Source organism: Heterocephalus glaber, unplaced genomic scaffold, assembly GCF_053883595.1.
Source record: "Heterocephalus glaber isolate CG9 unplaced genomic scaffold, H.glaber_assembly_v1.0 deba00001463, whole genome shotgun sequence".
NCBI lineage: Eukaryota > Metazoa > Chordata > Mammalia > Rodentia > Bathyergidae > Heterocephalus > Heterocephalus glaber.
The window spans coordinates 4798898-4811354 of NW_028258310.1; the positions used below are offsets into that span (position 1 = coordinate 4798898).

Consider the following 12457-nt stretch of genomic DNA (forward strand, 5'->3'; position numbering starts at 1 on the left):
GAATTCTGTAGGTTTTTGTTTTAAGAATTGGCAAGTGCCTCTTGAAAGGATAAGGGAACAGGTATCATAGGAGGCTTATATTTATGACTGAAAATTCTAAGAGTGAAATAGTTTTGAGACAGCTGACTCTGCACTTAGAACTCCATATTTTGTTTTGGACCCACAGACTGCTCATTTTTCAGATGGGTACAGACATGCATTCTGGAGGTCTGACCTAAGGTTGCAAATTCTCAGACGAATAGGTCCATGAAAGCCCTGTCTCCAGGACCAGCACAGCCCGCGGCCTTGCTGACAGCAGCGTTGTCGGAGTGTTATGGAGTGTTATGGCACTGATATCGTTGCTGCTCAAGTTGCTCCCACCACTGTTGCTTGGGTGTAGGGCAAGGGTCACAAGAGAGGAGCGGCTGCAGATGGTGCACGGAGAAGACACAGCAGTAGCTCCATTCTCCAGCTTGAGTCATGGTTGCGCATCCACTTCGAGGCATTCTGTCCACAATTACACCTCACTTTATGTTGATCTGCCTCACTGAGACTCTTTCTTCTTTCTTCTCCTTAAAAAGCCTAATCTGGCCCAGATGTTGAGATTAGGAATTGTCATTTCTGTTTCTTCCTCTCTCTAGAGTATAAGACCAGGTGGGCCCCCAAGAGAAAAAGGGCTCTGGTCTCTGAAAACATCACTATGGGTGCATCCTATGTTCCTCTGGCAGCCATGTGAACTAGTGCAGGTAATGTGAGCTCCCCAAGTCCCATATCAGGTACCCAAATGCCCAGCTGTGTGCCTAGAGATACTTCCTTCCATTCCCATCCTAGATGCTACTACATAGTGCTAACACCCTTCTCTAAAGAACAAATGGATTTCTTTCATTCTTTTCCTGTGCCCACACCCCTGCCCTGCACCCCCTATAATTCATTTTGAATTATAACTTCTAATCTTTTTTAGGTTGGATAGTGTGTTTTTGTTTTTTTAAATTATCTTCTAAAAGTACCTAGTACAGTAGTTACAGATAAAGGGATAGTGCTGCGGGTAGTTTGCTTCAAAATAACCAGGAAGTGGGAATAGTGGCTGGTGATGGAAATGAAAGGTTTGTTTAGGGGTTTATAATATTCTGTTTAATTTAGGTGACTACCCTTACTTATCCAGTTATACCACAAACTCTAAAGTAGTAATTTCAAAAACCAGGCCAGTCTAAGCTTCACAATGAGATCGTGTCTGGCTGTCAGACATTGCCACTAATCCTCTTACCAATGATGCCCCACTCCATTGATCAGAAAGAAAATTGTACTGTTTCCAAAACTCTTTTACCCCCAAATTTTAAAAATAGAGAAGAAAAACTGTGTTTTCTGAATTCCAAAAGATTTGTACGACTGAGAGCAGTGCTATGCTCTGTCAGTCTGTGACACAAGTTGTGGGAGGGAGGGCCTGGGGTGATGGCACAAGATCCCAGGCTCATTAAAATGGAAAGATGATAAACACCCTTCTCAAAAGATGCCACTCCCAGAAACTGCATGGGCTACTCTTAGGAAGCTGCAGATCTTGGAGTAGAGAATCTTCTAGAACCTTCTCTATTTCCCACAAGGAGTTAAATGAAAACAATCCTATTTTCTTCCAGTTTCTTGCAAGCTGTAGTATTACACATTGCCCTTTAAACTCTAACAACGTGAAGCAACAAGACACTGTGGCCATCCTGGCAGGACTGGTGAACTTACTCAACCTCAGTTTGTAGCAAACTCTTATTACCTTTCACCCAGCTCCGTGGAAAGGAAGTTATGGTAAAGCTTTGTCAGCAAAAATGCCTTACCACCTTCACAGGCTCAATTTATCTGGTCTTTATGTGGAGGAATTGGATTGGCAGGCTGTTTCCTCACCAAACCGCCCTCTCTTGTTTAGTCTAAGTTGCCAGAACTGGAGCCAACCCCCAACAGAAAACTTCCCTGGCCTTTCCCATGTCACCCAACCCCAGGAATTCCCAGTGAAATATATCCCTTCCTGTTGCTATTTCTTACTGTGCTTTGCAGCCAAAAAGGGCTCTGGACTACAGCCTGGTCTTTAAGGCTGGCTTGAGGAATATGAAATACATAGAGTAAATGAGTTGAGCACCTCAGTAGGATACAGAGATGTGATAAGGCCAGGACTTACCCTGCTGGGTCTTTTGGGATAAGCAGGGGAAAGACAGGTATTAAAGTGATAAAGTTGCCATGATGGGCATGGTATCTTACAAGGTTCCTAGGAGGAACACAAAAAAAGGGAAAAGTCAGTGCTTGGCTGAGGACCTAAAGGAGGACAGGGCAGGCTTCACTTATGAGGTGAACCCACAGAGTTAAATCTTGGAAGATGTACATTGCTCAGAAGAAAAGAGAGGGCCTGGCAGCCCAAGCATTGAGTGTTCGGCCAAAGCATAAGAGGTTAAGAGCCAGAAAAGAGTGTTGGTGCTGTATTCATCTTCGGTTTTATCCTGTAAGCAATGGAGCACCATAACCATTTTAAAGGGAGCAGAAGAATGATGTCATCATATTTTCTTTAAGTTTACTTATGTACTTTAATAAGTTTCCTTTTTTTCCCTCCCCATTAAGTTTATTGGTACATTTTCAGTATACAATACAGTTACATTCATCATTGGGATCTTGTACCATTACATGAGTCTCTTGGTTCTTATTTTTTTCCCCTTCCCTTGCCCTCCCTTCACCCCCTCCACCATTCCCTATTTGCAAAGACCTTATTTCCATTTTTTTTTCCGCTTCTCATATTTTTTCCTTTCTCTTTTTTCCCTTCCCCTACCCCTCCCAATTCCCCTGCTCTTTTAGACCTTTTCTTCCTGTTACACAATATTAGTTATACATTTTTTAAATTATAATATCAAGATCTAGGAGACATTACCACAGATTTTACAGAATTTAAAAGGATATAGAAAGCATATTACAAAAATCTTTTTTGAAATAAATTTGACAACTTCTAAGAAGTACCTTGGAAGACAAATTAATGAAACTAACTCTGGAGGAAATATAAAATTTGAATAGCAACTATGAAAGAAAGTATATTCCTAGCTTGAAAACCTACCTATATGACAACAGCAGGCTCATAAACATTTTAACTGATAAATTATATCAAACAAAGTAGAAAAAAGAAGGAACACTTCTCCCCTCATTTTAGGAACTCAACATTGTGCTAATCCTAACACTGGATAAAGATAATAGAAGAAAAAAGTATGTACATAGATAGAAATTTGTTTAACAAAACAAACTATTGGAAGTCAGACCTGGCAGGATACAGAAAGTGGTTTTGTTATAGGGATGGCAGTGTTGGTTCAGCATTGGAAGATCCACCCCCAAAAGTCACCATTTTAACAGAGGAAAGGAAAAAGCCACATGATCCTGTCACTAGTTGGAGAAAAAGTATTGGACTAAATTCTACAGCTGTTCATGGTAAAAGCTATCAGGGGACTAGAAGTAGAACAGAAACTTCTCAACAGATTAAAGACATGTACTCCATACTGCCAGCAAGAATGCCTTATATAAAGGGAGAAGATACAATGCTTTCTCCTTAAGGTGGGGAACAAGGGCAGATATGCTTACTCTTTATCTGTCCATTAAATTTTGAAACCTAGTCCCCACCAAAATAGTCTGGCAATAAAATGACACAACTAGGATAGGATTGGCACAGCAGAAGCAAAATCTTTATATGTAGATGAAATGATCATCTACAGAGAAAATACTAAGAAATCTCTAGGAGTCCCTAGAACTTGTACTTGAATTTAGCAGGATTAGAAAACACAAAGTATATATAAAAATTCAGGTCTGTGTATACTTGCTATGAATGAAAAATTGGATATTGAAATTTAAAAGTTATGTAGGAGTACAAAGGACCTAGAAAAGTTTTTTTTTAAAAAAACAGTGTTGGAAGACATTTAGTACCTAATTTTAAGACTTCTTCTAAAGCTACAGTAATCAAGGCAGTATTGGTGTAAGGAAAGACATATAGATCATTTTAATACAACAGAGAATCTAGAAATAGAACCACACACATATGGTCCACTGAGTTTTGAAAGATTATTTAACATTAGCATTTTATAGAATAGAAACTCAATTCAAGAGTCAAGGAAGAGATAGTGTTTTCAGCAAACAGCACTAGAACACCTGGAATCCATATATAAAAAATTCACCTCAACCCTTTTTTTCCATGCATGAAAATAGCTTGAAGGGATCTATGAACCTAAATAAGAAAGCCTGAAAGCATAAAACTTTAAGAAGAAATTATAAGGGAAAATGTTTATGAATTCAGGGTAGGCAAGAACTACCTAAGGATACAAAAAACATGATGTATTAAAGAAAAAAATTGATAAATGAGATTCCATCAAAATTTAGAACTTTAAATGACATTATTAAAATGAAAAGTAGACCTTAAACAGACCATATTTACAATGCATATAACCTATGACCAGAATGTATAAAGAACTCCTACAGCTCATTAATAGACAACCCAATTAAAATGTAGACATAAGAAGATGATAAATAGCCAGTATAGCACAAGGAATGGTGTGCAACACTAGAATCAGAAAAATACTAATCAGCACAATAATAAGATTGAATTATACAATCATTAGGGAGATGAAATTCAAAGTTTTAAAAGCCTTGTCATGACTTTTTCCTTTTGTTGGATTCTCCCCCTTTGGGTTTAATTTGTCACGCCCAATGGATTCATTCTGCTGGGTTTCCTGGGGTTGTGATCCTCATTGTCTTCTCCTAGGATATTGTCTAAAATTTTTTGGAGTCCTGGTTTGGTATTCATGAAGTTCCTGAGGTGCTCTTTATCATGAAAGTATCTTATTTCTCCATCAATTTTGAAAGATAGTTTTGCAGGGTATATCAGTCTGGGTTGGAGGCTGTTTTCCTTTAGGGCTTGAAATACATCACTCCAAGCTCTTCTTGCCTTGAGGGTTTGCATTGAGAAGTCTACTGTGATTCTGATGGGCTTTCCTTTGTGATTTGTTTCTTTTCTCTCACTGCTTGTAGAATTTTGTTCTTCTGTTGGATTTCTGGAATCCTAACTATTATATGCCTATGTGTAGATTTTTTTTGACTAAGCCTAGCTGGAGTCCTATATGCCTCACTTATCTGTGTGTCAAGTTCTTTTCCCCTGCTTGGGAAGTTTTCTGCCATCACTTCTATGAACAGTTTTTTATGTCAGCTGCACTCTCTCCTCTTTCTTCACTGACTCCAATCACTCTTATGTTATTCTTCTTTGCATCATCTAGCAGCTGCTGGATTGATTTCTCATGTTCCCTTACAATTTTAAAGCAATTTTTCTCTTCCTGGTCACTAATTGCAATCTTATCTTCTGTATGTGAAATTCTATCCTCACATTGGTTCATTTTGCTGCGCAGACTTTCAATGGAGTTTTTAATCTCTTGGAAATCTGTTTGTATCTGTTTTATGGATTCCATTTGTTTCCTATGTTGGGATTCCATCATGTTCCTCAGATCCTCTATTTTTTTATCTGTGTCCTCTCTAGATTTATTAATCATGTTTTGCACCATGAGCAAAATCTTTGCTGTTATCTGAGTAATTATTTCTGATTTCATTTTTCCCAGATCCTCTTTTGTTGCCAGTTCAGAGAGTCCAGGTGGTTGAGTATCAGATTGTTCCATCTCGCTTCCCTTTAGGGTTGCTGTAGGTGATCTGGAATTCTGTTTTTGAGGCTTGCTTATGTGTTTTCTCATTTCCACGGGGTGGGGGAGTGGGTGCTTCTGGTGCCCACGCAGCTCACTTTCCCTAGGGAGCTTCCTTCTGGGTGCTGGGACAGGCTGAGCTTCTCTGCCCGAGTTCTGGTGGTCCAGTGTCCTCTGCGTCTTTGTAATGTGGAACCAGGTGGCTGTACAGAGGAGCGGGGCGGGGCGGGGGGGGGTGGTCCAATGGATTGTTGCCGGGGTGCAGGCTGATTCAGTGTGTTCCGCGGGACTCACAACCTTGGTAGGATGTGCCAGTGTCATCATATTTGACCTTTTCAGAGATTGTGGGGCAAAATGATCTTGCATATGGATGAAATGAAGTGTCATATGTAACTCAAGCGAAGTGAGGGCTAATGGTCAAGGCAGGAGACACTAAGGACTCTTATAAACCAGCCAATCTAAAGAAACCTAGAAAATAATAGGGAGGTAAAATCCACAGGTCTTGGTGTCTGTCTAGTTGGGCTTGATGAGAGAATGATAGTCCAAGTGAGAGTAACAGATTGCAGTTGTATGTTTCTCACTCATCCTTGCTGTCTGGTCTGCAGAGTGTGGACAGCACTTGTCCTGTATACAGGCCTTGCAATTTTTAAAACCTCATTACTGAAAATCATAAAAACTATACTGTTTTTTCCTTTTTGTCATTAGGTAAAATGAATTGTTCTTTCCTAAAGTAAATATAACTGGTTAAGGAGTGTTTTGGCTAAAGCAAAGCCTTTTATAGAAATTTTCTTCTCTAGTGTATAAATATACTATTTTTAAGAAATGACAGTCCCTTTTCTAGAAGTTGAGTGCCATTGATTTTTAAAATTCATTTTATTTATCATTTTTTTAGGCTAGTCTTGCTATGCTGCCCAGGCTGGTCTGAACTTTCTCCTGCCTCAGCCTCACTACAGGCACACTCTACCCCTGCTGGCTAATTGTTTTATCAGGAAAGCAGTCCTGAGTTTTGATAACATATGACATTAAAACAGTGAGTGTTTTCACATGTGCCAGTGACGTCTTTCTTGTTCCATGCCATGCTGATCACCAGGTGATCATGCAAGCCAGGCCGGGCTCTGGGCAGTTCCTGTATGGCACACCCTGCAGACCTCCAGCACTGTCTTCAGACCCCGAAATCATCCAAAAGATGAAGAAAGTAGTAATGCCCAGTCAGACAGGTTTCCCCAGCACTCTTGCTGTTCTAGGCTTTTAACTCTGCTGCGGTGCCTACATAGCCTGGACTTCTAGCTCATGCTGACTTTTGATCTATTTTGTTCCTCCTGCATAGAACAGAAAGAGTTACAGGAAACGAAGGGTAGAGAGGGAAGGGGAGGCTTTAGTCATCATGCATGCCAGCCAAGGTGTCAGAAGGCAGCTTCTCGCCAGTGCTTCAGGCCCAAAGGCCTCTCCCACTGCTGAAAGCTAGACTAGCACAGCTCGGCTCCAAGGGGACAGGCCGTCCTCAGAACAAAAGCAAACATTCGTCTCTCTGAGTCTGCTTCTAACAGTCCTGGTTTTTGTTTGTGTTCAAACCTTAAATGTTACTGCATTGTTAACAGGTAAAATATTCCTTTCTGGTCAAATACATGTATTACTGGCATGATACAGTTTACTATCACCTACCCAATAAAATTCTTTATTATGGGTATGATTTCCAAAGGTCACAACAAGAGAATGGAAATTTAGTCCAAGAGGAATTTATATGGACATGAAGGAATGTTCTGCCCATGAAGTTTATTAGTAGCATCTCTCTGTGAGTCATCATCCTCCCCTTTCTCATTCTTACTTCCCTCCTGGTCCTCATTCCTTCTTTTCCTGGAAGAGAAAAACCTGGTCTTAGTCAATTTGGGCTGACATGATAAAACATCATGAACTGAGTAGCTTATAAACAACAGAAACTTATTTCTAATACTTCTAGGAACTGGAAATCAAGATCCAGATGGCAGCGAATTCCACCTCTGGTCGGGATCTGCCTCCTAGTTCAGGGACGCCTGTCTTTTAACCCCATGCTCACCTCCTGGCAGGGCTTATGAGCACCCCCCAATTGACTCTGTTGCCGAGGGTCTCAGTCTTGTAAACTAACCACCTCCCCAAACATCTACTTGGCAGTGTCTTCCCTGTGGGTGTTCAGATTTCAACCTAAGAATTTTGTGGATGCACAGACATTCAAACCATAGCATTACAGACCTCATTCTCTTGCGACAGCCACTTATCAGAAGATATACAATAATTTTCTCAGCAGCATTATTTTCAAGAACTGTCTCATCTTATGCACTGTGGCAGAAAGTGTTACTCTTCCAAGTTTGGAACGCCTGTGCTCAGCAGTGAGCTCAGTATTCAGCCCCTCCCGGCCTCCCCATTCCACTCACCTCTCAGTCCTGTGAACAAACGTTTCCACTCTTTGGCATTCCTGCTATACAGGCTGCTTGTTTGCTTTCTCCTTTGCATACTGTAACTGTATAACTCCTGCCTGAAGTCCTCACTATCCTAGTTCTTCTCATCTTTTACAACAGTTCCAAATTCATCTCTTCTGATGGCCCTACTTAATTCAAAAACTCCACATGAGATGCATTAGCATTATTATATATTTTAATAGAGTTGACCTAACAATGAGTTTTTCTTTTTATGCATGTGTTTAATCTCTTCATCTCAACTATAAATATATTGGGATCGCTATATTAGCCCACCCTGACATGCTTTTTCTTCCCTGTCATGTGCAGGATGTGGTCCCAAACTATTTGAGTTAAAAAAAAAAAGTGATCACGTGGCTGTTTATCATGCTATAGGATCTCTTTTAGTGTGGACCAGATTCATCTGACATGTTTAGGTGTAGCCCTACTCAAAGCCAGTTGAAAGAACTTGGTTATCTTTGAATTCTAGAATTTTCTTGCTCTTAGCTGTAGGCCCACTTATAAATTTGACCTGTTGTAAGTCTGGTTTATTAAAGAGCTCAGCTTCATTGTTTAATTCACAATTGCATTTAATTTCAAACTGCTCTTTTGAATTATGACATAGCATATTAGGTTTCTATATTGTTTTCTCTCCTAAAAAATATTCCCAGTGACCGCATGGCTCTCCATAAGCCGGATTTTAATATATAACTACAGTATTACTAAAGTACCTGAACTACTTTTCAATATTATTTGATATTTATGATACTTTACAATTTTTTATTTATTTATTTGTTACTAGGGATTGAGTCCAGGGTCTTTACACTGTTATTTTGTTAAATTGCTTTTTGTGTGTGTGTTTTGTTTTGTTTTTTGAGACAGGGTCTCACTGAGTATCTAAACTGCTTAGGCTGGGCTTAGACTTGCAGTCCTCCTGCCTCAGCCTTCCAGAGTGCTTTGATTACAGGTGTGTACCCTCCCACCCCCTGCTGATGTTTGTGCTATTTTAAATATTTACTAAAGATTTGTTAGTATTGTACTTTAATTTTTTTCTCGACTTTATGACCTGCTCTTTTCCATTTCTGCCTTTCTATTTTGGTCAGGTTTTTGTTCTCTTTAAACAGCAGTTCCTCCCTAAACATACTGGTCAGGCCAAAAACCCTAAGCAAACTAGTGCCTTCTCATATATCTTGACATCTACAAAGTGACCTGTTCTGATAGTCAGCTAGTGGTAGAATAGTTTAAAAAAAATGGAAACAGAAATGCAAAAATATTTAAAGTCTAGGCCCCAAGAAGGTAATATTCTGGTTTGATAACTGAGATATAGTCAGTATATATTTTTGGAAATTTTGTTAGTACTGAGCAACACAAAGTAGTGTTTACATGCTGAGGGTGTGAATAACGAAAAAGAACTCACTATCAACAGCATCAATCTGCCTTGACTGAAAACTGAAAAAGTCAATTGCGGCCTCCTTGATGTATTTTCTTGTTATTTTTTATTGTTTTCCAACTGTAGTTGGCCTCAAAATACCACTACTGAGAAGTTACTGAGTTTGATTATGGTTTTGCCTGCTAATGTTGTTTCCTCCAATAATGAAGGCAGCCTTTTCAAGTTTCCATATGGTTTCAAACAATTACTCAACTAACAATCAGTTTGAAAACCAGTTTGCATACAGTGCTTATTTAGCAGTGGGGAAAAGTGCAAAGACTGAGCTTTGCCTACCCCCATCCCCGGCCCTCAGCAGGGGCCCTCTTTTGATAGGACTTGTCAAACACACTTAGGGAGGAGGTCAACAGGTACATTTTCAGATAAAATCTAAGCCCAAGCCCCTTTTAAAATGCAGATTGTTGTCGTGTATTGCAAACATACTTAGTTGTCCAGTCACCGGGTATTAATTGCACTATTTCTTATATCCAGATATTGGAAATAAAGAGATGGAGGCCAATATCAAAGGGAAGAATAATAGGACTTGTCCAGTGGCTGGAACAATGGTGGCCATGGGGAGAGAGGAAGTTACAGGCTAGAGAAAACAGCAGTGTGCAGAGTGAGGATGGATTGCACTGGGGGGCCATGGTGAGAGGACCAGCAGGGCCAGTATGGAGGGAGCCTGGGCAGCTCTGGAGGGTCTTGGCTCACATCCAGATGCCTCAGTCTGATGGTCAGTACTAGACCTTGCAATCCTCCTGCATCAGCTTCCCAGAGTGCTGGAATTACAGGCATGCACCATCGTGTCCTAGGTTAAGTCTGTGGCTTTAAAAATGATGATGATCAGGGCCAGGGATTTAGCTTAGTGGTGCCGTTGCCTGCCTCGAAAGTGCAAGGACCCAAGTTCAACCCCTGGTACCAAAAAAAAAAAAAAATTTACCACCATTTAAAAAAACAAGTATCTGCTCCTCATCATTTTTTTTCTTTGGTACCAGGGATCGAACTTGGGTCCTTGTGCTTGTGAGGCAGGTGGCAGCACCACTGAGCTAAATCCCCAACCCAGAAATGGCGGTGAATGTAAAATTACCACCCCTGCATGCTAGCACAGGGAACTTTAGTAACATTATTTTTTATGCCTTTGCTTAGACTAATTTAACATGAAGATAGACTCAAACACAAGTCATTGTCATTGTGATTAAAAAGGATACAGCTCCTTGGACTAAACCACAGGAAGGCACTTATTTTCATTCACCTGATATTCGGCTTAATCATAGCTTCTTGGCTAGTAGCTGCTTACCTACCTGGACTTGCATAGGAAGATGCCTGAGTACATTCTCACCAGTGTCCCTGGACAGAGTCCAAGATGGTCCCCATGGTAGATAGGGAGGCCTGATTCACCCTACCCTCAGGGTAGGTTTCAGGTTCTCCGACTTCCATCACAAAAAAAAGAATTTCCAGGATGTGTCAGTTAAGAGGCGCATATGGGAATTTATTAAACAGAATTTTTTAAAGACACACCCAGAGAAACAGAATGTGAGCCCTTCAAAAGGAGGAGGATACTTAATGCCCTGAGCTGGGTATATGTATAGGGGAGTTGGAGGTAGAAATCTGTAGAACTTGTGAATCTGGAAAGAGGGGATTTAATGCCCAGATGGACAGCTCTTTCTGCAGGGGAAGGGTGCAGGCTCACTCATGGGTGAGATGGTTGCTCCACCAGGTGACGGAGCTGTAGCTCATAAGGGAAAGGCCCCTTTTACAGGTGAAAGGGGTGGTCTGTTCAGGGTGGAAAAGGCTTATTGTGTCTTTACAGATCCTAAGAGTTTTTGACTGGGTTCGTTCCCAAACCTGCAGTTTTTATCAAAAGTACAATTTAAAAATTATGATTTTTCTTGTCTCCTTTCTACGTGTCTTATGTTTCCTGTCCTGCCTCAGCAGGAGGGGCAAGGGCCCTAGGAGACTGACAGGAGAAAACAGTGTTGAGACTGTCTCCAGAGGAACTGATTGTTGACTCTAGGTAAGAATACTAATTGTGAAAATCCAAAATTAAGTCATCATACTAGTGAGGCCTGGGAAGTGACAAATATTGGGCTATTAATAAGGTTGGTACAACCTGTTTTTTGTTTCTGTATTGTGTAACAGTGTGCATCAGGGTTTTATTGAAACCAGCATGTTCTTGCTGGTGATGTAAACGTCAGGCTTACTTGGTATGACTGTTTCACTGTTCCGAACTTCCTACTGAAAAGCTTTCAGGGCCTATAACTGATATGTAAATGGGGCTGGAAATAACCTGCCAAGACCAAATGAAGCTCGATCATGTGTTTCCAGCATCTGCTGCTGTTTCCTAGGTACTTATCTCTCTCACTGACGAAGCCCTGAGTGTCCTGCCGGCAGGCACCAGCCTAGTAAACATTTGTTGAAAGAGGAGATTGGGTTTTTCGTTTGTTTGCTATCCAGTTAACTCTTAGTCACTGTCCTTGAAAAGGCTTTGTCTTCTTGTTTATTTATATAAAAAAAACCCTGACTTTCATATTTTGTGACTTAAATGGACCTTGTACAGCTTCATTGACTGAAGTTACTGAGAGGCCATAGGGAAATATTCTGCTTCCCACCCCATGTCCCAGGTCACTGTTTGGATTCTATGAAATTTTTGTGTGTTGGTGACAAGACCTCCAAGATAAGGGCCACAGGCAGGAAAAATCTCCACTGCTAGGGATTAACTTGCCTAAGCCTGTAGTACCTTTAAATAAATAAAAAACTACAATGAAATTGATCCATGGAATTCATTTCCTTTTTGAAACAATATACAATTAATCCCACATGAATCAACATGTGAATGACCACCTTGAGCAAAATGCTAAACCTAGTGCTGTAGAAAAAAAACAAGTTCCCTACCTTTAAGGAACTTAGTGCAGCAGTTGGATAACTAAGTCATTTGGGAG

At 40.4% G+C, this 12457-nt stretch overlaps 1 protein-coding gene across 7 annotated transcripts in view; it reads left to right on the plus strand.

Moving 5' to 3' along the window:
- The window catches only part of Gramd2b (GRAM domain containing 2B), a 111797-nt gene that overhangs the window by 60399 nt on the left and 38941 nt on the right, over window positions 1–12457 (plus strand). Inside the window, exons 2-3 of one of the 7 annotated variants that reach the window (XM_087180535.1) lie at window positions 8975–9059; window positions 11451–11532. The exons of 4 other annotated variants lie outside the window; for them this stretch is intronic. The gene's annotated coding sequence lies outside the window, so the exon portion shown is untranslated. Of the gene's footprint in view, window positions 1–8974; window positions 9060–11450; window positions 11533–12457 lie in introns of those variants that run through there. 2 more of the 7 variants (XM_021266259.2, XM_087180534.1) reach the window with 2 other exon arrangements.